Consider the following 23,752-nt stretch of genomic DNA (forward strand, 5'->3'; position numbering starts at 1 on the left):
GGATACAGGCCCTAGCTGCATTGAGGAGATGTTTAAGTAAGGACTTATGATAACGCTTTCTCGACATAGGAGTTAGATTGAGAAGAACTGCTGTGGGATCATTGGCTAAGGAAATGTCTGTGAACTTGTGGATGAGTCTCAGGACAGGCTGCCAGAATGTTTGTAATTTAGGGCATTCCCAGAAAATGTGGAGAATGGTGCCAGCCTGTTGCCCGCAGCGACAGCAGCGGTCAGATTGACCGGGGAATATTTTGGAATGGTTGTCATGGACACACCGGTGGGAGATGGCTTTGGAATACCAGGTGCCGTAGTCTTCTTTTTATGTTGTTGACATTGACCTGTTTTTTTTTCGCTTGTTTCCCAAGGTGACTATCTTGGCATTTGTCAAGAGGGTTGAGAGTGCCCAAAGAGATTACCTATGGGCACATAAGCCTGAAAGCGCCCGATCTCCTCTGATCTCAGAGGCTAAACAGGGTCGGGCCTTGCTAGTACCTGGATTGGAGACCACCTGGGAATACTAGGTGCTGGAGGCTTATTTTTATGTTGTTGGCGTTGATTTGTTTTTTTGTTTTTTTGTTTACCAAGGTGACCATCTTGGTGTTTGTCAAGAGGGTTGAGAGTGCTTGAAGAGCTCGCCTATGGCCACATAACCCTGAAAGCACCAGATCTCGTCTGATCTCAGAGACTAAACAGGGTCGGGCCTTGTTAATACCTGGATGGGAGACCACCTGGGAATACTAGGTGCTGTAGACTTCTTCTCATGTTGTTGGCGTTGACTTGATTTTTTTGTTTGTTTCCCAAGGTGACCATATTGGCGTTAGTCAAGGTTGAGAGTGCCTGAAGAAATCTCCTACGGCCACACCACCCTGAAAGAGCCCAATCTCATCTGATCTCAGAGGCTAAGCAGGGTTGGGACCAGTTTAGTACCTGGATGGGAGACCGCCTGGGATTTCCAGATGCCGTAGGCTTCTTTTTATGTTGTGGCCATTGACCTATTTTTTTCCACTTGTTTCCAAGGTGACCATCTTGGTGTTTGTCAAGAGAGTTGAGAGTGCCTGAAGATATTGGCTACGGTCACATCACCCTGAATCTGTTCCATCTCATCTGATCTTGGAGGCTAAGCAGGGTCCGGCCTGGTTAATGCCTGGATGGGAGACCGCCTGGGAATACCAGGTGTCATAGGCTTCTTTTTTTTTCAAATATAATTTTTTCTCCAAATAGGGGAAGACGGTCCCCCGAGTACATAATGCAACAGAGAAATACAGAGCAAAAAGCAGCTGAACAATACTTGATACAGGTATATTCGCAACTGTGAGTCTGCCTTCCATCAATCACAATGATTCGAGGCACGGATAAAGTACTGTACCAAGATCCAGGGTCACACAAACCCCAGGTCCCTCCGGCATAATCCATCCAGAGGGGGGTGTGGGGCCGTCATTCCCAATTTTCCACTCTTTCCAAAAGAGAGAGGGGGTGGAGGGGGTGAGAGATAGGGGAGGAAGGCCGAAAAGAGAAGGGTTGAAAGATCAGAAAAGGAGAAGAGGGGACAAGACACGATGGCAGCCACTGTCCAAGGGGCCAGTCAAGGAAAGCTCAGAGCACTAAGGCGATAGCAGGCGACATCCTTCCAGCGAGAATATAAAGGTATTCCAGATGTCTCAGGTTTGTTTAAAAAATTCTTGTTTACCTTGTGATGTGAGGATCAAGTCCTCCATTTTTTTTAATGTTCTCTATTTTCCTAAGCCAGTTCCCCCCCTTACGAAAGTTCCCCCCCTTACGAAAGAGGGGGAACATTTTTTCCAATAGAGAGGGATGCAGGATTTCGCCGCATTTATCACATGCCATAAAATAGATTTTTTTGTACTTCTTAATGGGAATCTGTGAATGGTACAAGAGAGAGAAAGCAGCCTCTTCCTGGATGGAGAAGTCTGTGAATTTTTGTGTCATGCATCGGATCTCTGTCCAGAAGTCCACCAAGCTGAGGCAGGACCAAAAAATGTGCAGCAACGTGCCCTCTTCTTTTCCACACCTCCAGCATATGTTCGAGGAAGAGGGGAAACATTTCTGCAGCTTTGATGGTGTCAAATACCACCTGGTGAGAAGTTTAAAATTCGTCTCCTGTATCTTCGTGCACAGCGACATTTTGAGAGCCAAAGTGATAATGCGTTGTCTCTGTGCTGGGGAAAATTAGCAATTAAGGTCCTTTTCCCAGTTGGCCAGACAGGTTAAGTGTGGGTAATCTGTTTGAGAGAGAATGTGGGCCAAAGGGCCTTCGCTCCTGCATAGAGTCTCGAACTCCGTCTGAGGGCGGGTGAACGTTTGAGGATTGGGGATGGAATGGAGAAAATGATGTCGTTGCGCCGCTCTCCAAAAAGGCAGTTGGAAAGCCCTGTCGGATCTGTTAGGGTTGAGAAAGAAGGCCATTTTCCATCAATGACGAATTTAGACGCATTGTCTAGGTTGGAATTTCTAAGTGGGTCCCCAGTTCAAAGGTTGGATGGCCACGTATAGGGAATAGGGGGGAAGTCAAAGACGTGAGTGTGTTTTGGGTAGCGATCAGGTGACTGACTTTCAACTAAGCCCCTATAGTGGGATGTGACATAAATTCTGTGGGTAAATACTTATAGCACCACATGGCGCTTCTTAGCGGGATTCGGGAGTGAGCTTAGAAAATTTGTTTCGATTCCAGTCCAATACACGCCCCAGATGGGAGGCCAGGTAGTAGCATCGCAAGTTAGGGAGAACCAACCCTCCCTGTTGTTTAGACAATGTCAGCTGTGACCGCTTAAGTCTGGGATTTTTGTGGGCCCAGTTAAATTGAGTGAGCAAGGATTGAGCTTGCTTAAAAAAACAGGACTGGAATCTGGATCGGGAGAGCTTGGAAAAGATAAGTAAATTTAGGGAGTATGTTCATTTTAATGAGATTGCATCTGCTGAACCAGGAATGGAGGCCAGAATGCCACCCGTGAAGCAAACTGCGGATCTTAGTGACAAGGGGTGGGGGGAAGTTCAACATAAACGTACGCGCGATGTCCGGTGGAATGTAAGTATGTGAGTATATCTTACGTATCCATGCCAACATCCGTTCACTCAGACCTATATGGCGAAGGACCGAGAACATTAATGTCCATTTGACCCGATCAAAAGCCTTCTCGGCATCAGTACTCATGAAAAGACAAGGGGTCCCAGATGACTTTGCTTTACGGATCAGGGTAAGCACCTTAGTGGTGTTGTCCCTATCTTCCCTGGTGGGAATAAAACCTAACTGGTCAATATGTATAAGGGACTACAAGTGATGTGCCAATCACGTGGCGAGGAGTTAGAGAATAGTTTTAGGACCGAATTTTGGAGGGAAATGGGTCTGTAGCTCCCACATAGGCCCGGGTCTTTGCCCTCCTTAGGTATCAACGAGATGTGGGCTCTAAGGGTATCCTCAGGAAAATCCCCATTCGAGCTCAGAGTATTAAATAAATTCACCAAGCGCGGGCCGAGAATAGGGAGGAAGGTCTTAAAGTATTGTGCGGTATATCCGTCAGGGCCCGGAGCCTTACCCACCTTCGGAGGTCCCACGGCCGTCTGGACTTCTTCCAGTGTGATCGGGTCCTCCAAGTACTCCCGTGATTCCGATGAGAGGGTTGGTAGACCAGAACCGGTTACATATCTGTCTATATTGTCCTGTCCAGACCCTGAATCGGGCAGGTTGTAGAGATCAGAGTAACATTTTTCAAAGACTTCGACTATTTGGGTTGGGGTAGAGGCCCTCTGGCCATTCTCATCTATCAACTGTGGTATGTAAGAGCCAGATTTCAACTCCTTTACCGACCTGGCTAAGATTTTTCTGCATTTGTCCTCTGACTCCTACGTCAGTTTACGACAAAACTGGAGTGCCGCTTTCGCTTTATAATGGAGTAGGACAGCAATATGGGTATGGAGTGTCCCCAATTCAATCTCTAAGGTCCGTAAGGGGGTATGTTTATGTTTCGCTTCCACAGAGGCAAGTTCACGAAACAGATTAGCAAGCTGTTCCTTCCGTGTTCGTTTGATGCGCGCCCCGTGCCTGATAAGTACCCTGCGGAGTACTGACTTGTGAGCCTCCCAAATTATCCCCGGGTCACAGTCCTGCTTTAGTTTTCTTGGAAATAAAGGTCCAATTCCCTGGTCACATCTGCTAAAACTTCCGGTATCTGGAGCAGGCTCTCATTAAGGTGCCAGAATAGAGACCTAGGTGAGGGGTAGGGAGCGAGGAGCAAGAGGCAGAAGTGTCAACCGATGGCGAAAGGGGACATTAAAGTCCCCACCTAATATCAATTGGCCCTCCCGAAAGTCACATCATCTGTGCAGGGTAGTTCTGAGGAACGTGTCTTGGTGATCATTGGGAGCGTACACAGTGGCAAATGTAAAAAGGCGCTCTCCAATGTGGCCCCTAAGAAAAAGATATTGGCCCCCAGGGTCCACCAGAGAATCCTGGAGAACCCAGGGGAGCCTGCTAGAGATCAGAATGGAGAGGAGGGGTTAGTAGAGTGGTAGACCTTAGGGAAGGATCTCGACCATAGAAAGGGGAGGCTAGTATTTTTAAAATGTGTTTCTTGTATAAAGGCCACATCAGTACAGGATGTGTTCAGTTCTCACAGGAGGATCCACCGTTTTTCAGGGGAGTTCAGTCCCTTAACGTTTAGAGAGGTGACCTTGACTGAGTCTGCCATCGCTCCTCGGGGAGGGGGGGGGGGACATCAGAGAAAAGCAAAGAAAGTTGAACCAAGGTAGGTTTTGGGTAGGTAATGCATGGTGGGAACTAAGGGGGAGAAAGGAAGGGCAAATGCAAGGAAAGGTAAAGGGAAAAAGAGGCCGGGCACCTCAACCCCAGGGGGAGAGGGAAATTAAGGGTTGTCCGCACTCAACAGTACAGGAAGGGTATACTAAAACAGCACAATTATGCTATAGCGCTTACCAGATGTACACTGGGTTTAACGCGCTGTCCTACTTGGGTAATTGGGTAGACAGGTTGGAGAGGGAGCCCCCGAATCCTAGTCCCCCCAGCCCCGGCAGTGGTAAATGTCACGTCTGATACCGGTATGCAAATAAAAGACAATCAGTAACATCAAAGAAACAAAAAACAATAGTATAACCAAAACAGAGGTAGAGCATATAACTGTTAGCACTGAGGGGTCTCCTCGGCTCGCCCTAAACGTAGGCATGCACGAGGGAGCCCGTCACAACAGAAAAGGCATCACAGAATGGGATCCACCACCCCCCTGTCCCATACCCCTAAAGTACATGCAGTCCCCAAACAAATGCCTTTCTCCCTTTGGCAGATTGTCCTCTCCTTACCCCCTCTCCCCCGTCCACGCCCCGGGGGGAAAAGGGGCAGGGAAGGGGGGAAAGGGGGAGTGGAAGGGGGGAAAGGGGGAGTGGAAGGGGGAAAGGGGGATGAGGAAGAGAGGAGAATAGAATCCCATGAATCTCTCGGAGGGAGGGACCGGTAAAACTGCCTGTTGGACTACAAGAAGGTGAAGATATTTCTGCAGAGCTTCCGCTTTCTGCTGTGAAGTTGGACTTTTTGTTAGAACTAACGAATCCTGTGGGGGCACATCTTGGAAGGTCCAAAAATGGGTAAAACGGACTGTAGAAACCACCCACGGATCTTCGCAACGACTGCCCGATACCTCCGCAAACCTCTTCAACCTGGCTGCAGTGGCCTTTTGTCAAATGGACTTTGTCCCCTCCTGATTATTGGAGAGGCTTCTCTATTTGCCTTTAGAAACGTGGCCTGAGTACTCCTCCAATTCTTTTTGGGGTCTCTGCCTTGTCTAAAGTTGGAGAAATTCCTATTCCTGGAAGCTTGGAATTTTGTTGATACCACGTGTGAATGCCTCACCCTTCTATCCTGGGGAAGTAGCCCCAACTTCCCTCCTGTCACTAATCCATAAAAGACATGGATGAGTGAGTTTGGGATGGAGGAGCTTTACTGGGCTGGACAGATTCTTGACCTCAACCCAATAGAACACCTTTGGGATGAATTAGAGCAGAGAATCCCGAGCCAAGCCTACTCGTCCACATCAGTGCCTGACTTCACAAATGCTCTCCCTGTTAGAATGGTCAAACATTCCCAAAGACACACACCTAAACCTTGTGGTCAGCCTGCCCAGAAGAATTGAAGCTGTTGTAGCTGCAAAAGGGTGGGCCAACTCAATAGTGAATCCTCATTGACCACCAAGGGGAGACGTGCTGCCCATCATTGAGCACCAAGGGGAGACGTGCTGCCCATCATTGACCACCAAGGGGAGACGTGCTGCCAATCATTGACCACCAAGGGGAGACGTGCTGCCAATCATTGACCACCAAGGGGAGACGTGCTGCCAATCATTGACCACCAAGGGGAGACGTGCTGCCTATCATTGACCACCAAGGGGAGACGTGCTGCCCATCATTGTGCACCAAGGGGAGACATGCTGCCCATCATTGACCACCAAGGGGAGACGTGCTGCCAATCATTGACCACCAAGGGGAGACGTGCTGCCAATCATTGACCACCAAGGGGAGACGTGCTGCCAATCATTGACCACCAAGGGGAGACGTGCTGCCTATCATTGACCACCAAGGGAAGACGTGCTGCCCATCATTGACCACCAAGGGGAGACATGCTGCCCATCATTGACCACCAAGGGGAGACATGCTGCCCATCATTGACCACCAAGGGGAGACATGCTGCCCATTGACCACCAAGGGGAGACATGCTGCCCATTGACCACCAATGGGATGAACGTGCCCTGGAGTTAAAGGCTAAATGCATCTTTAAAGAAAAATAAATGTATAAAATTAAGAAAAAATGTGTACCCTTCACTTACTTTAGATCGAACAGCAGCCCAGCCATACTGGATCATTCCAGTCAGAAGGAAGAAAGAAATGACTGCAGATCCAGAACTTCCGATTGCCTTTTATATTGTTTCACAAAGATAACACCAAAGACACCAAACTATGGTCATGTGGACGCATTTCACACATACATCTTGTGCTCATTCCAGTCATCTGCAACGAGTTATTGGTGACATTAAAAAACACAAGGAGGATGATATGGGGCTTTAGGCCCCAATTATTGCATTAACAACCTTTAAAACACACTGCACTCAATTGTAATATTGACAAGCTAGGCATTTTAAAACAATAAAATGCTTTCCTGGCTTCTAAAAAAAGAAAGCATTCAGCAGTAAAAATATACATCATTTTCACATTAAACAATATGGTTCTAATGCTAACTAATAACCGTACTAAAGCCTAACAAAAAAATAAAAATAAATCAATTATGTGCATTGTGTCTGAATACTGCTCTGTTGGGACCACAAAGAGCTGGAAACCAACGGGAAATCAATCGCAATGCATTCTATGCTGCGCCAGGCTGGGCATGAATCAGCAGCAAAGGGCAAATTAATGGCATTGTATACAAACAATGCTACCGTGGGCTTGGGAGGGGGTCCTGTCGAAAGCCTAGCTGCAACAAATGGGCAGCAAGAAATCTATGTGCATTGCATCTGAACACTGCTCTGTTGGAACCACAGAGAGCCTGAAACGGGAAATCAGGCGCAATACATTCTATGCTGCGCCAGACTGGGTATGAATCAGCAGCAAAGGCCGAATTAATGGCATTGTATAAAACCAATGCTACAGTGGGCTTGATTGTGCAACACATCATTTGCATTTCATATAACTGGCTCCCCTAGAGCAGCCAATCACTATCTGCATTGCTTATGAATGCTGCTTTGTTGGGACCACAAAAAGCATATGCGCAAGATGAAATCATTTGCAATGCATTCTACACTGCTCCAAGTTGGGCATATAAATGAGTAGTGGAGGGGAATTAATGGCATTGTAAACAAACAATGCTTCAGTGGGCTTGATTGCACAACACATCATTTGAATTTCATATAAACCATACTCTAGTAGAGCAGCCATTTACTATTTACATTGCCTATGAAATCTGCTCTGTTGGGACCACAGAGCATATGCGCAAGGGGAAATCACTGGCAATGCATTCTACACTGCTCCAAGGTGGGCATACTAATGAGCAGAAAACGGGTAGTTAACAGCATTATATACAAACAATGCTACAGTGGGCTTGGGAGGGGGTCCTGTCTAAATCCCGCTCTAGCAAATGGGCAGCAAGTGATATCTGTGCATTGTGCCTGAACCCTACTCTGTTTTTGCTTGCTACTGGCTACACTATACATGGACATTAATGAATAGTTTTCATTGAAAACTTTCATATGGTTTAAATTATGGACGTTTAAACCTACTTGTGTGGGAATGGCATGTGTCATACCTTTTCCCCTATGGGGAGAAGACATCTTGACCCAGTCCCTAAAGTCTGAACCAAGAATAGGGCACGTTGATTTTGGCCTGGCCAAAGTTTGTTGGCTGTAGTATGGTGCCCTCATACTCTAACCAAGAAAAGCTAAGAACCATTCCAAGATCAAAACACCGAATTCCCAGGAAGAAAGGAATAGTTAGAATAGGATCTGCCATTCACTTCATAGGCCATAACCAAACATTTGGACTGCCTGCCATGTTGCCCTAGAAGCAGTTGGAAGAGAGACTGAATCAGATCTAGCCCGGCCTTCTCAGAGGAATGAGCACTCTTCCGCAAGTCCAGCACGAACTGAGATTGACCCAGTCCCTCAGCCTTCTACTTCAGAACAACCTAGCAACCAGACTAGAGGCTTAATTATAGCTTACAATTGAAATGTAAGATGGTCTTCCAACAGCCGCCTTTACTTCCAGAGAGCGGGGGCTCTCTGTAGACTTTCCCAAGAGGGATCAGACTGAAATCCCTGCTCTCTTTCTTATTCCTAACTCCATCCAGCAATATTTTTGGGTCCACAGAATTCAGTGGGTAAACCCAAGCAATGAGTTCTGATTAAAGCTCATAACTCAGGCAGTTGATTGAGCTATATACTTTTTCATTCCTAACGCAGTCAAGCAATATTTTGGGTCCACAAAATTCAGTGATGAACCCAAGCAATGAGTTTTGATTAAAGCTCATAACTCTGACACTGCTTCTATAGCATGTTAGACAATTTATTTTATCATCCTTAACCACTTAAGGACCGCCGCATGGCAATGTACGTCGGTGCAATGGCACCGACAGGCACAAGGGCAGCACAGTGGTGTAGTGGTTAGCACTCTCACCTAGGAATAAGAAGGGTCACTGGTTCAAATCCCAACCACAACACTATCTGCTTGGAGTTTGCATGTTCTCCCTGTGTCTGCGTGGGTTTTCTCCGGGTACTCCGGTTTTCTCCCACAATCCAAAGACATGCAGGTAGGTTAATTGGCCTCTGTCTAAAATTGGCCCTAGTATATGCATGGGGACCTTGGATTGTGGGCTCCTTGAGGGTAGGGACCAATGTGAGTGTGCAATGTACAGGAATAGGGACAATTGTAGACACTCACTCAGGTTGGACTGGTGTCTTTTTTCAACCTAACTAACTATGAAACTATGAAAGCACGTACATGTACGTGCTTGCCTTCCAGTGGGTGGGGGGTCCGATCGGACCCCCCTCCCGCTGGATGAAGCGGTCCGTTTCGCTTCAGGAGCGATCCGGGAGGAGGGGATGGCCGTTGGTTTCTGGCCATCCCCTCTCGATCGCTCCTGGCGAATGAGAAGCTTCTCCCGCTGTGTATAGTAAACACAGGCAGGGAGGAAGTGATGTCATTCTCCTCGGGAAGATCTTATTGACCGGACTATGAGGAGAACAGTGAAAGTAAGTGTGCACCAACACTACACTGACATGTAGGCACACAAACCCCCCCCCCGATCGCACCCCGCCCCCTCCCCCTCCCAGTCACAGTGTCACTGATTGCAGTGATCATTTATTTATTGATCACTGCATTTAGTGTCAGTTGTGACAGTAAATACTGTCAGGGCAGTTAATGTTAGGTCCAGGGTAGCCCCCTACCCCTACAAAAAAGGTTTAACCCCCTGATTGCCCCTAGAGTTAACCCTTTCACCCCCTTTTGCCAGTGTCACTAAGCGATCGTTTTTCTGATCGCTCCATTAGTGTCACTGGTGCCGCTAAGTAGCTAGTTATTTTTTTTAGGTTCACCGCCAGGTTTTTATAGCGCTAGGTACCCCGATATACTACCCAATAATGGTTTTAACCCCCTAATTGCCCCTAGTTAACCCTTTCGCCCCCTTTTGCCAGTGTCACTAAGCAATCGTTTTTCTGATCGCTGCATTAGTGTCACTGGTGCCGCTAAGTAGCTAGTTATTTTTTTAGGTTCACCGCCAGGTTTTTATAGCGCTTGGTACCCCGATATACTACCCAATAACGGTTTTAACCCCCTAATTGCCCCTAGTTAACCCTTTCACCCCCTTTTGCCAGTGTCACTAAGCGATAATTTTTCTGATCGCTGCATTAGTGTCACTAGTGTCGCTTGGTAGCTAGTTATTTTTTTAGGTTCACCGCCAGGTTTTTATAGCGCTGGGTACCCCGATATACTACCCAATAATGGTTTTAACCCCCTAATTGCCCCTAGTTAACCCTTTCGCCCCCTTTTGCCAGTGTCACTAAGCAATCGTTTTTCTGATCGCTGCATTAGTGTCACTGGTGCCGCTAAGTAGCTAGTTATTTTTTTAGGTTCACCGCCAGGTTTTTATAGCGCTTGGTACCCCGATATACTACCCAATAACGGTTTTAACCCCCTAATTGCCCCTAGTTAACCCTTTCACCCCCTTTTGCCAGTGTCACTAAGCGATAATTTTTCTGATCGCTGCATTAGTGTCACTAGTGTCGCTTGGTAGCTAGTTATTTTTTTAGGTTCACCGCCAGGTTTTTATAGCGCTGGGTACCCCGATATACTACCCAATAATGGTTTTAACCCCCTAATTGCCCCTAGTTAACCCTTTCGCCCCCTTTTGCCAGTGTCACTAAGCAATCGTTTTTCTGATCGCTGCATTAGTGTCACTGGTGCCGCTAAGTAGCTAGTTATTTTTTTAGGTTCACCGCCAGGTTTTTATAGCGCTAGGTACCCCCATATACTACCCAATAATGGTTTTAACCCCCTGATTGCCCCTAGGTAACCCTTTCACCAGCGATCACCGTATAAGTGTCACTGGTGACGCTGGTTAGCCAGTTCGTTATTTAGGTTCCCCGCCAGGTTTTTATATAGCGCCAGGGACCCCCATATACTACCTAATAAAGATTTTAACCCCCTGATTGCCCCTAGGTAACCCTTTCACCAGTGATCACCGTATAAGTGTTATGGGTGACTCTGGTTAGTTAGTTTGCTTTTTATAGCAGCAGGGTACCCACCATTTATTACCCAATAAAGGTTTAACCCCCTGATCACCCGGCAGGTGATATCAATTAGGTTTTAGGGTCAGGGTCTGCGTCGCCCCAGGCAGCGATAGGTTAGTGCCAGTACCGCTAACACCCACGCGCAAAGCATAAACCTCCCGTAGTGGTATAGAATCTGAACAGATCAATATCTGACTGATCAGATCTATACTAGCGTCCCCAGCAGTTTAGGGTTCCAAAAAAATGCATTGTTAGCGGGATCAGCCCAGATACCTGCTAGCACTTGCGTTTTGCCCCTCCGCCCAACCCACCCAAGTGCAGTATCGATCGAAAACTGTCACTTACAAAACACTAAACACATAACTGCAGCGTTCGCAGAGTCTGGCCTGATCCCTGCGATTGCTAACAGTTTTTTTGGTAGCGTTTTATATTTAAATCCGGAAGGCAGTGCTTGGTTTTCGGGGTGCCGTACGCGGCTAGACTCCCAAAAAGTCTCAAATATGTGGTATCCCCGTACTCAGGAGAAGCAGCAGAATATATTTTGGGGTGCAATTCCACATATAACTATGACATGTGTGAGCAATATATCATTTAGTGACAACTTTTTGTAAACATTTTTTTTTTGTGTCAATATTCAATCACTTGGGACAAAAAAAAAATATTCAATGGGCTCAACATGCCCCTCAGCAATTTCCTTGGGGTGTCTACTTTCCAAAATGGGATCATTTGGGGGGGGTTTGTACTGCCCTGCCATTTTAGCACCTCAAGAAATGAGATAGGCAGTCATAAATTAAAAGCTGTGTAAATTCCAGAAAATGTACTCTAGTTTGTAGACGCTATAACTTTTGCGCAAACCAATAAATTTTAGACATGTGCAGAGTAAAATATTTTGTTTCGGAATTTCGTTTTCGTCCGAAAACTTAATTTATTTAGTTACTCCGGAAATTCGTTTTTATTTTTTCGTTTTTCGTTCAAAAATTGCATTCGTCCGAAAATCCACATGAATTACGGTCGAATCTGTCTTTGAAGGCTTATGGTGTCTGTCGAATGTATAAAGAAGATTCGACGGAGCTAGTATATAGCATACTTTAGAACCCCTGTTAAAGTCTATGGGACTCCAACATTCAAAATCTAAAGTGCTAATTTTAAAGACTAATTTGCAAGTTACTGTCTTAAAAAGTGTTTGGGGACCCGGGTCCTGCCCCAGGGAACATGTATCAATGCAAAAAAAAGTTTTAAAAACGGCCGTTTTTTCAGGAGCAGTGATTTTAATAATGATTAAAGTGAAACAATAAAAGTGTAATATTCCTTTAAATTTCGTAGGGGGGGGGGGTTGTCTATAGTATGCCTGTGAAGGGGCTCATGTTTCTGGTGCTTAGAACTGTCCCTGCACAAAGTGTCATTTATGCAGGAAAAAAAGTCCTTTAAAATCACTCGCAGCTATTATGAATTGTCAGCTCCGTAATACAGAGAACACTCATTGAAAGTCATTGATAACAAAATAAAAATAATAATAAAAAAAAAAAAACGTGGGGGTCCCCCAAATTCAATTACCAGGCCCTTCAGGTCTGGTATGGATATTAAGGGGAACCCTGCCTCAAATTTAAGAAAAAATTTGACGTGGGGTTCCCCCTAAATATCCATAACCAGACCCTTCAGGTCTGGTATGGATATTAAGGGGAACCCCGCGTCAAATTAAAAAAAAAATTGACGTGGGGGTCCCCCTAAAAATCCATACCAGACCCTTTATCCGAGCACGCAACCTGGCAGGCCGCAGGAAAAGAGGGGGGGACGAGAGAGCGGCCCCCCCTCCCTCCTGAACCGTACCAGGCCACATGCCCTCAACATTGGGAGGATGCTTTGGGGGTCTGTGACCCCTCAAAGCACCTTGTCCCCATGTTGATGAGGACAAGGGCCTCATCCCCACAACCGTGGCCGGTGGTTGTGGAGGTCTGCAGGCGGGGGGCTTATCAGAATCTGGAAGCCCCCTTTAACAAGGGGACCCCCAGATCCCGGCCCCCCCCTGTTTGAAATGGTAATGGGGTACAAAAGTACCCCTACCATTTCACAAAGAAAGTGTAAAAAATAGTTAAATAAGACAAACACACTTTTGAAAAATATCTTTATTAAAAATAAAAAAAAATAAAAAAAAAGATTCCAGCGGCGGTAATCCACTCTTGCTATCCAGCGACGGACGGTCTGATGTAACACAGGCAGGTTTCCGTTACATCAGAGGGGGGCGGGGTCACCCATACGTCACAGGGAACCCCGGGTTTCCCCTTGCATCAGAGGGGGGCGGGGTCAGGTGACGGGTGGCCCCGCCCTCCGTATATAAGAAACGTCAGGCCGCCGGAATCCTTGCAGTGTCTCCACAGCGGAGACAGAAGAAGGATGTATTCGCTGCGCTGGATGAGATGAGACATCGCTGGAGAGATGACCGTCCGTCACTGGATAGCAAGAGTGGATTACCGCCGCTGGAATCTTTTTTTTTTATTTTTTTTATTTTTAATAAAGATATTTTTCAAAAGTGGGTTTGTCTTATTTAACTATTTTTTACACTTTCTTTGTGAAATGGTAGGGGTACTTTTGTACCCCCTTACCATTTCAAACAGGGGGGGGGGGCGGGATCTGGGGGTCCCCTTGTTAAAGGGGGCTTCCAGATTCTGATAAGCCCCCCGCCCGCAGACCTCCACAACCACCGGCCACGGTTGTGGGGATGAGGCCCTTGTCCTCATCAACATGGGGACAAGGTGCTTTGAGGGGTCACAAACCCCCAAAGCATCCTCCCAATGTTGAGGGCATGTGGCCTGGTACGGTTCAGGAGGGAGGGGGGCCGCTCTCTCGTCCCCCCTCTTTTCCTGCGGCCTGCCAGGTTGCGTGCTCAGATAAAGGGTCTGGTATGGATTTTTAGGGGGACCCCCACGTCAAATTTTTTTTTAATTTGACGCGGGGTTCCCCTTAATATCCATACCAGACCTGAAGGGTCTGGTTATGGATATTTAGGGGGAACCCCACGTCAAATTTTTTCTTAAATTTGAGGCAGGGTTCCCCTTAATATCCATACCAGACCTGAAGGGCCTGGTAATTGAATTTGGGGGACCCCCACGCTTTTTTTTTTTTTTTTTTTATCAATGACTTTCAATGAGTGTTCTCTGTATTACGGAGCCGACAATTCATAATAGCTGCGAGTGATTTTAAAGGACTTTTTTTTCCTGCATAAATGACACTTTGTGCAGGGACAGTTCTAAGCACCAGAAACATGCGCCCCTTCACAGGCATACTATAGACAACCCCCCCTACGAAATGTAAAGGAATATTACACTTTTATTGTTTCACTTTAATCATTAATTAATCATTATTAAAATCACTGCTCCTGAAAAAACGGCCGTTTTTAAAACTTTTTTTTGCATTGATACATGTCCCCTGGGGCAGGACCCGGGTCCCCAAACACTTTTTAGGACAGTAACTTGCAGAATCTTTTCTCTCTGTCAAATCTTTTTTCTCTGTCGAATATTTTCTCTATATAATGTTGGACTAATAGAGGTAAGGTTAGGCACATTCGACCACAGGTTCTATAGACAGATTGTTATTGTCAGAGTCATGTCGAATCTCCTATTCTATATCGAACTGTTGTAACAATGAAAACGAAAATAAAGCATTTATTTATGTCGGATCTTTCGTTTTTCGGATCTTGTGCTTTCGTTATCGTTTGTCAAAACGAAAACGAAAATAGCTGAAATTCGGACGAAAATGCATTCGGACGAAAACGAATGCACATGTCTAATAAATATACGCTCATTGACATTTCTTTTACTAAAGACATGTGGCTGAATACATTTTGCTCTAAATGTATGACTAAAATTGAGTTTATTCGATTTTTCTTATAACAAAAAGTGGAAAATATATTTTTTTCTCGAACTTTTCGGTCTTTTTCCATTTATATCGCAAAAAATAAAAATTGCAGAGGCAATCAAATACCATCAAAAGAAAGCTCTATTTGTGGGAAGAAAAGGACGCAAATTTCGTTTGGGTACAACATTGCATGACCGCATAATTACCATTTAAAGCAGTGCAGTGCGAAATTGTAAAAAGACCTCTGGTCCTTAGGCTGACAATTGGTCCGGGGCTGAAGTGGTTAATGAGTTTTATGTAGGTACCCACCATCTGCTAATGCTGCAGGATCAGAAAAGGGATTCCATCTTGCTTGAAGAGATCATGGCTTGCCATCTTGCTTGAAGAGATCATGGCTTGCCATCTTGCTTGAAGAGATCATGGCTTGCCATCTTGTTTGAATCGATCATGGCTTGCCATCTTGCTTGATGAGATCATGGCTTGCCATCTTGCATAAAGATTTAATGGCTTCCCATCTTGCGTGAAGTTTTCATGGCTTCCCATCTTGCTTGAAGATTTCATGGCTTCCCATCTTGCTTGAAGATTTCAAGGCTACAGTGGGCTTGGGAGGGGGGTCCTGTTTAAAGCCTAGCTGCAAGAAATGGGCAGCAAAAAATCTATGTGCATTGCGCCTGAACATGACTGTTGATTGAGCTATATACTTTTTCATTCCTAACTCAGTATAGCAATATTTTTGAGTCCACAGAATTGAGTGGTTAACCCAAGCAATGAGTTATGATTAAAGCTCATAACTCAGGCAGTTGATTGGAGCTATATACTTTTTCATTCCTAACTCAGTCTAGAAATATTTTTGGGTCCACAAAATTCAGTGGCTAAACCCAAACAATGAGTTATGATTAAAGCTCATAACTCCGACACTGCTTCTATAGCATGTTAGAAAATTTATTTTATCATCATCCATGATTTTTATGTAGGTACCCACCATCTGCTAATGCTGCAGAAGCAGAAAAGGGATTCCGTCTTGCTTGGAGTGCCTAGCTTCCCATCTTGCTTTGAGAGATCATAGCTTCCCATCTTGCTTGAAGATTTCATTGCTTATCAAACAGTCATGAAAAAGAGAAAATTTACAATGGCATTATGCTTACTTATCCAGAGATAATGAAATCTGAGGTTTGGGTTAAAAATACACAATCAAAACCATGGTACGATATACATTTTTTTTACTGTTAACCTAAAATGCTTACTTCATGGTTAAACCTGGCTTAAAGCGGAGGTCCACCCTAAAATGGACCTCCGCTCATCGGAATCCCCCCCCTCCGGCGCCACAATCGGCACCTTTCAGGGGGGAGGGGGGTGCAGTTACCTGGATAATCCAGGTAACTGCACCCACTTCCGGGCTAGCTCTCTGCGGAAAGGGGCGTACGTTTTGCACTCCAATCTTCCCGCTGGACTCGCATTTCGGCGGACAATCCGGCCGCGTGTGTGCCAGTCCGCCGTACTTTTGAAATGAATGGACTTTTCCCACCCGGAGAAAAGTCCGCTCATTTCAAGCCGGTCTCCAGGTAGGCGGGGCCCGCGAAGAAGACGCCGCTGGCCCCGCCAGCTGGTATGGACTTAAAGGGGAACCCCAACGCCGAAAAAAAACTGCATGGGGGTCCCCCCCAAGTCCACAACAGACCCTTGTCCGAGCACGCTACCCGGCCAGCCAGGAAAGGAGGGGCGAGCGAGCGCCCCCCCCCCTCCTGAGCCGTACCAGGCCGCGTGCCCTCAACATGGGGGGTGCCTTGGGGAAGTGGGGGCCGCGCGGCCCCCCCATCTCGAAGCACCTTGTCCCCATGTTGATGAGGACAAGGGCCTCTTCCCGACAACCCTGGCCGTTGGTTGACGGGGTCTGCGGGCGTGGGCTTATCGGAATCCGGGAGCCCCCTTTAATAAGGGGGCCCCCGGATACCGGCCCCCCACCCTATGTGAATGAGTATGGGGTACAATGTACCCCTACCCATTCACCTGTAAAATAAAGTACAAAAAAAAACACAACACAGAAGATAAAATAATTTATTGCACAGCTCCGGGGGTCTTCCGTCTTCGGGGGTCTTCTCCGCTATCTTCTTGTAGCTCTTTTACTAGCGGAGGAGTCCGGCTTTCTTCCTCGCCGCCGCCCTCTTCTTCCGACTTCGGGGGTCTTGTCCCCCCTCTTCGGTTCTTCTGCTGGGCCACCGCGCCTTCTTATAGCTCTTTTACAGGCGGTGGCCCGGTCTTCTGTCGCCGCTGTCACCGCCGCTGCCGCCGCCTTCTGTTCTTCTCTTCTTCTTCTTCTTCTTCAAGGAGCTTCTGGCAGTTTGGAATGCTATAGAAACCTTCCAGTCCCAGTTACAGGGCAGGGATCTGCAGGTTCGGTCAGATGACATCATGCTTTCCAGCGGTGGCGTGGGCAAGGCATCATCAGCGCCCTTTGCAGAGACTTATGCTCCGCTATTGGGATGGCAGGGAGCAGAGCCTGGATCAGGTTATGCCCCTATCTTCTGCCGTAAGGAGGTCTCTGTGGTGGTAGCGGGCCCAGGTCAACCTGGACAAGGGTCTTCCCTGGTCCCCACAAGCTACGCTGGTGGTCACGAACGATGCCAGTGCGCTGGGTTGGGGTGCCCACCTAGAGGAAATCTTAGCCCAAGGAACCTGGTCGAATGTAGAGGCAGGTCATTCCTCAAACCAGAAGGAGCTTCTGGCAGTTTGGAATGCTATAGAAACCTTCCAGTCCCAGTTACAGGGCAGGGATCTGCAGGTTCGGTCAGACAATGTAGCAGCAGTAGCTTATCTGAACAAACAAGGGGGAACCAGAAGCCCCGCGCTGCAGGCTATTGCGGACAGAATCTTCTGCTGGGCCGAGAAGAACTTGTCCTCGATATCAGCCATTCACCTGAAGGGAACTCAGAATTTGCTGGCCGACTTTCTCAGTCGGCAGAAGATAGGCCAGGACGAGTGGTCCCTCAACAAGGAAGTGTTCGAGGAGATTGTGTCATGCTGGGGAAGGCCAGAAATAGACCTATTTGCAACAGAAAGCAACAGGAATGTGACACAATTTTTTTTTCGGTTCACCCACAGGATCGGGCCAGGGGGATAGACGCCCTTGCCAATCCTTGGCAGTTCGGCCTGTGTTATGCCTTCCCTCCTGTAAGGATGGTGGCGGGGGTTCTGCAGAAGTTCCGGTTGGAAGCTACGGACCTCATTTTAGTGGCTCCTTTTTGGCCAAGGAGACCCTGGTTTGCCAGCATAAAGAAGTTGGCTGTTCATCCTCTGATATTACTGCCAGTCAGGGAGGATTTGCTTTCCCAGGGGCCTATCCTGCATCCTCAGATAGAGAGACTCAAGCTTGCGGCCTGGTATCTGAGGAACAGATCCTAAGATCACAGGGTTTTTCAGAGAGAGTGGTTAAGACCTTGTTAGAATGCCGTAAACCAGTAACTAGAGCGATTTACGCCAAGATAGGGAAAAGGTTTAATTCCTGGTTGCGAGAACAGGGGAATACACATCCCGGCAGTCCTAGATTTTCTGCAAGCAGGGGTAGAGCTGGGCCTCTCTATCAGCACCCTAAAGGTACAGGTGGTGGCCTTAAGTGTTTTCCTTCAGTCCTCTCTCCAGCAGAATCCTTTTGTCAAGAACTTCTTCAAGGCTTTGGCTAGATCCAGGCCTGTGAAGATGAAGACCTGTCCTACTTGGGATTTGTCCTTGGTCCTTAGGGCTTTGACCCAAGATCCATTTGAGCCCTTAGAGAAAGCATCACTTAAGTGGATGGTACTAAAATCAGTTTTTTTGATAGCGATAACGTCAGCTAGAAGGGTCAGTGATCTGCAGGCGCTCTCGGTCAGAGAGCCATTTTTGTTAATTTTAGAGGACAGGGTAGTGCTTAAGACTGACCCTAGTTTTCTCCCTAAGGTTATGTCCACTTTTCATAGGACACAGGATATTATTTTACCAACATTTTTCTCAGCCTCAGACCGGAGATGAGGCGAGATCTTTAAGTTTGTTAGACGTCAGAAGAAGTCTATTCATTTTTTTAGACGCCACTAGGGTCTTGAGGAAGTCAGACTCACTTTTTGTTATTTTTTCGGGCGCCCGCAAGGGCTGCAAGGCGTCCAAATCATCTATCGCCAGGTGGATACGAATGGCGATAGATAAACCTATGAATTAGAGGGGAAGCAGGCGCACTCTACCAGGGCGGTTTCCGCAAACCTGGGCAGAGAGGGCTGGAGCCTCTCCAGAGGAGAACTGCAAGGCAGCAACGTGGTCCATCTACTCTACGTTTGCAAGACATTACCGTCTGGATTTATGGTCTCATAAAGAGCAGACTTTTGGACGAAAGGTCCTCCAGGCAGTGGTCCCGCCCTGACAAGGTGAGCTCATTGCTTATCATCTCAGAGGCTGTCCTGGAAGACAATATGAGAAAACCGGAGTTAGACTTACTGGTAACTCTTTTTCTAGGAGTCTTCCAGGACAGCCTGGTTTCCCACCCAAAGTTGTTTAAGTTGGACTAAGTGGTGAGGATGTGTACTAACGTGATTGTTAGTGTGTTATGTCTTTCAGAGCCTTCCGGCGGTTCTTGGAGTAAAACTGAGGAGGGCCTGGAGGACCACACCTTTTATTTGATTGGGTTGACGTGTTTCCTGTCCCGCAGGGACCAGCCCTATATCTCATAGGCTGTCCTGGAAGACTCCTAGAAAAAGAGTTACCGGTAAGTCTAACTCCGTTTTTTTTTTCCCACAAATAAAACTTTCTCATGGTGGTATTTGATCACCTCTGCGTTTTTGTTTTTTTAATTCATTTTTTTTGCAATATAAACAAAAAAAAGACAGAAAATTTTGGGGAAAAAAATCGATATTTCTGCTATAAAACATTCAATAAAAAATGGAAAAAAAAATTTTTTCTTCAGTAATTTAGGCCAATATGTATTTTGCTACATATTTTTGGTAAAAAAATAAATAAGTAAATGGTGGATAAATCGGACACTAAGTGCCACTTTTGACACTTTTTTTGGGGACCAGTGAAATTAACCGCTTCCAGACCGCTCCACGCATATATACTGTGGCAGGCCGGCCCGGCTGTGCGAAATCACGTTCCCGTACGTGATTTAGTGCACAAGGTTTGGGGGGCGCGCGTGACTCGCTCGCGCTGTGATTGGACACAGTGGGAGCCAATCATCGGGTCCAACGGGACGCGATGTCCACCGGGACCAGCTGGTTGTTTACAGGAATGGCAGAACGGCAGTCTACCTATGTAAACAAGGCAGATTGCCAATCTGTGAGGGAAAGACTTGTGTTTCTGATCTCTTTCTTTCCCCAGTCACAGCAACCCCCCCCAGTTGGAAAGCACCCCTTAGGGAACAAGTTTAACCCTTTTATCGCCCCTGATGTTAACCCCTTCCCCTCCACTGTCACTAGTACAGTGACAGTGCATATTTTTAGCACTGATCACTAGACTGGTGTCACTGGTCTCCAAAAAATGTCAAAAGTGTCTGATCTGTCTGCCACAATGTTGCAGTCCCGCTAAAAATCACAGATCGCCACCATTACTAGTTAAAAAAAATCTATAAAAATTCCATAAAAATATCCCTTAGTTTGTAGAAGCTATAACTTTTGCTCAAACCAATCAATATACGTTTATTGATATACATATATATATATATATATATACATTTATACATATATACATATATGATGAAGAAATTTGATTTCTTACATTTTTTTTGGATATGTTTTATAGCAGAAAGTAAAAAAAATGTTGTTTTTTTCTTTTTTTTTTCAAAATTGTCGGTCTTTCTTTGTTTATAGCGCAAAAAGTAAAAACCGATCAAATACCACTAAAAGAAAATGAAAGTGAACCTTGCGGGGCTGAAGTGGTCAATGGTGATCAGTGCTAAAAATATGCACTGTAACTGTACTAATGACACTGACTGGGAAGGGGTTTACATCAAGGGGCGATTAAAGGGTTAAATGTGTTCCTAGGGCAGTGATTTCGAACCTTGGCACTCCAGATGTTTTGGAAGTACATTTCCCCATGATGCTCAACTACACTGTAGAGTACATGAGCATCATGGGAAATGTAGTTCCAAAACATCTGGGGTGCCAAGGTTTGCCATCACTGGTCTAGGGAGTGCTTACTGTGTGGGGGAGGTACTTGTACTGTGGGAAGGCAGAGATCCATGTTCCTGTTTTGAGAAACACAGGATCACCATCTCCCCTCCTCACAGAATGGCGCTCTGCCTGGTTTACATAGGTAGATCACCGAAAATCTCACAAAATTGTCATATTATCAGTTTATTTCTCACACACAGCATATGCATACCACAAATTACACCCCAAAACACATTCTGCTATTACTCCCGAGTACGGCAATACCACATGTGTGAGACTTTTACACAGTGTGGCCACATACAGAGGCCTAACATGCAGGGAGCGCCATCAGGCGTTCTGGAGCACCCAGGACAATTCTGACATTTCTTTCCTACATGTAAAAATCATCATTTATTTGCTAGAAAATTACATAAAATCCCAAAACATTATATATGTTTTTTTTAGCAAACACCCTGGAGAATACAATTGCGATTCAATGTGCTGCAGCGATTCAATGCGATGTGCTTGGGTGATGCGATTTGATGCGATCTGTTGGGGGCGACGCGATTCAATGTTCTGATGCGATTTGATGTGTCGGGGGTGATGCAATGTGCTTTGGGCGATGCGATGAGAAGTGTTGGGGGAGATGCGATTCGATGTGCTGGGGGCGTTGTGATGCAATGTGCTGGGGCGATGCGATTTTACGGGGAGGGGGATCGATGTGCTGGGGGAATATTTTCTTATTTTTAACCTGATTATCTATGTAACATAGAGAAAGTTGTTTGTGCAAATAGTTGTAAATAAGCAGTTTTTTTTTAAATACTCCCACCATCCCATCTAAGGCCCCATTCACACATGCGGACATTATGTGCGTATTTCATCCATCCGTTTGCGGATGAAGTACGGACATACATGCATTCCTATGGGATAGCGGGTGTCGGTGGATGAACATCCGCAAACACCCGATATCATCCGCCTCCGCAATTGTCCGATTCTGCAGACGGAGGAAAATCCTATTTTTCTATCCGTCTGCAGAGCGGATCGGATGAACACGGACAGACAATCCCCCATAGAGGAGAGCGGAGAGCTGACAGGGCGGTCCATGCACAGTGTACTGGGACCGCCCTGTTATCCTCCGGCTCAGCAGGGACAACAGAGCGATCCCCGCTGAGCAAGCAGATCATCACGGGGCGGATCATTACTGATCCATCCCGTGTGAAAGGGGCCTAACACCAAAACACAAGCACAATTTTTCAAAATGAATATGCACAGTTTGAACTTCATAAAGTTGTCTTCAATACGTCTAGATGCATAAATGAATTGTGTTGCTGTGATTATTATTTTTTTCTTTTTAAATGAAAAGCTGTACAGAAAAAAGTATCAGCTGAGTGTAGATATGTGTGTGTATATATGTACAGAACACGATATATATATAGTGTGTGTGTGTGTGTTTCTTGAATAATATTCCTTGTACATGCAGTATATTTACTGGTTCCTGGAGGGAGGAGGGGTTTGCATAGATCCGTTGCCATGGAAACCTGACCTGAAACTTATTACACTGCTTGTGCAGCATTGAGCATGTGCGAGATCTGCAAGGCTGAAATCCAGGAAGAAATACGGTCTGGCTTCAGATGCCCACACTTAAGATGGCCACAGTCTGCTGCTAGTTTATAAACTTTCAAAATGCTGTAATAACCTAACAAAACGGACCTTAGTTTACAGACCAACTTTACTGAATACATTAAGCTTATAGGGGTATTTTTATTTAAAAAGTGTAATTTTGGCCTGAGCACCACTTTAACCACTTGCTTACTGGGCACTTAAACCCCCCTCCTGCCCAGACCAATTTTCAGCTTTCAGCGCTGATGCACTTTGAATGACAATTGCGCGGTCATACAACACCGTACCCAAATGAAATTTTTATCATTTTTTTCCCACAAATAGAGCTTTCTTTTGGTGGTATTTAATTACAGCTGGGAGTTTTATTTTTTTGCTAAACAAACCAAAAAAAGATGCAAAAAAAAAAATCATGTTTAATAGTTTGTTATAAAATTTTGCAAACAGGTCATTTTTCTCCTTCATTGAAGTGCACTGATGAGGCGGCACTGGTGGGCACTGATAGGCTGCACTGGTGGGCACTGATAGGCATAGTTAAGGCGGCACTAATAGGCACAGATAAAGTGGCACCGATAGGCACAGATAAAGTGGCACCGATAGGCACAGATAAGGCAGTACTGATGGGCACAGATAAGGCGGCACTGATGGGCAAAGATGAGCACAGATAAGATGGCACGGATGGGTGGCACTAATAGGTACCACTGATATATGGGACTGATGGGCACTGATAGGTGGCACTGATAGGTGGCACTGCTGGGCACTGATGGACGGCACTGATGGGCACTGGTAGATGACACTGATGAGCACGGATATGTGGCACTGGGGTGCAGCACCGTTGTTGAGGCAGATTGTGGGCACTGATGGGTGGCACTGTGGGCACTGCTGGGT

The 23,752-nt window shown here is 46.2% G+C and overlaps 2 pseudogenes; both read left to right on the plus strand.

Moving 5' to 3' along the window:
- Positions 1–634: 634 nt before the first annotated feature.
- Positions 635–753, plus strand: LOC143957424 (5S ribosomal RNA; annotated as a pseudogene).
- A 95-nt stretch (positions 754–848) lies between these two features.
- Positions 849–968, plus strand: LOC143957463 (5S ribosomal RNA; annotated as a pseudogene).
- The last annotated feature ends 22,784 nt before the right edge of the window (positions 969–23,752 follow it).

The sequence above is a fragment of the Lithobates pipiens genome, unplaced genomic scaffold, assembly GCF_037356315.1.
Source record: "Lithobates pipiens isolate NorthernLeopardFrog02 unplaced genomic scaffold, aLitPip1_a1.2 Scaffold_52, whole genome shotgun sequence".
NCBI lineage: Eukaryota > Metazoa > Chordata > Amphibia > Anura > Ranidae > Lithobates > Lithobates pipiens.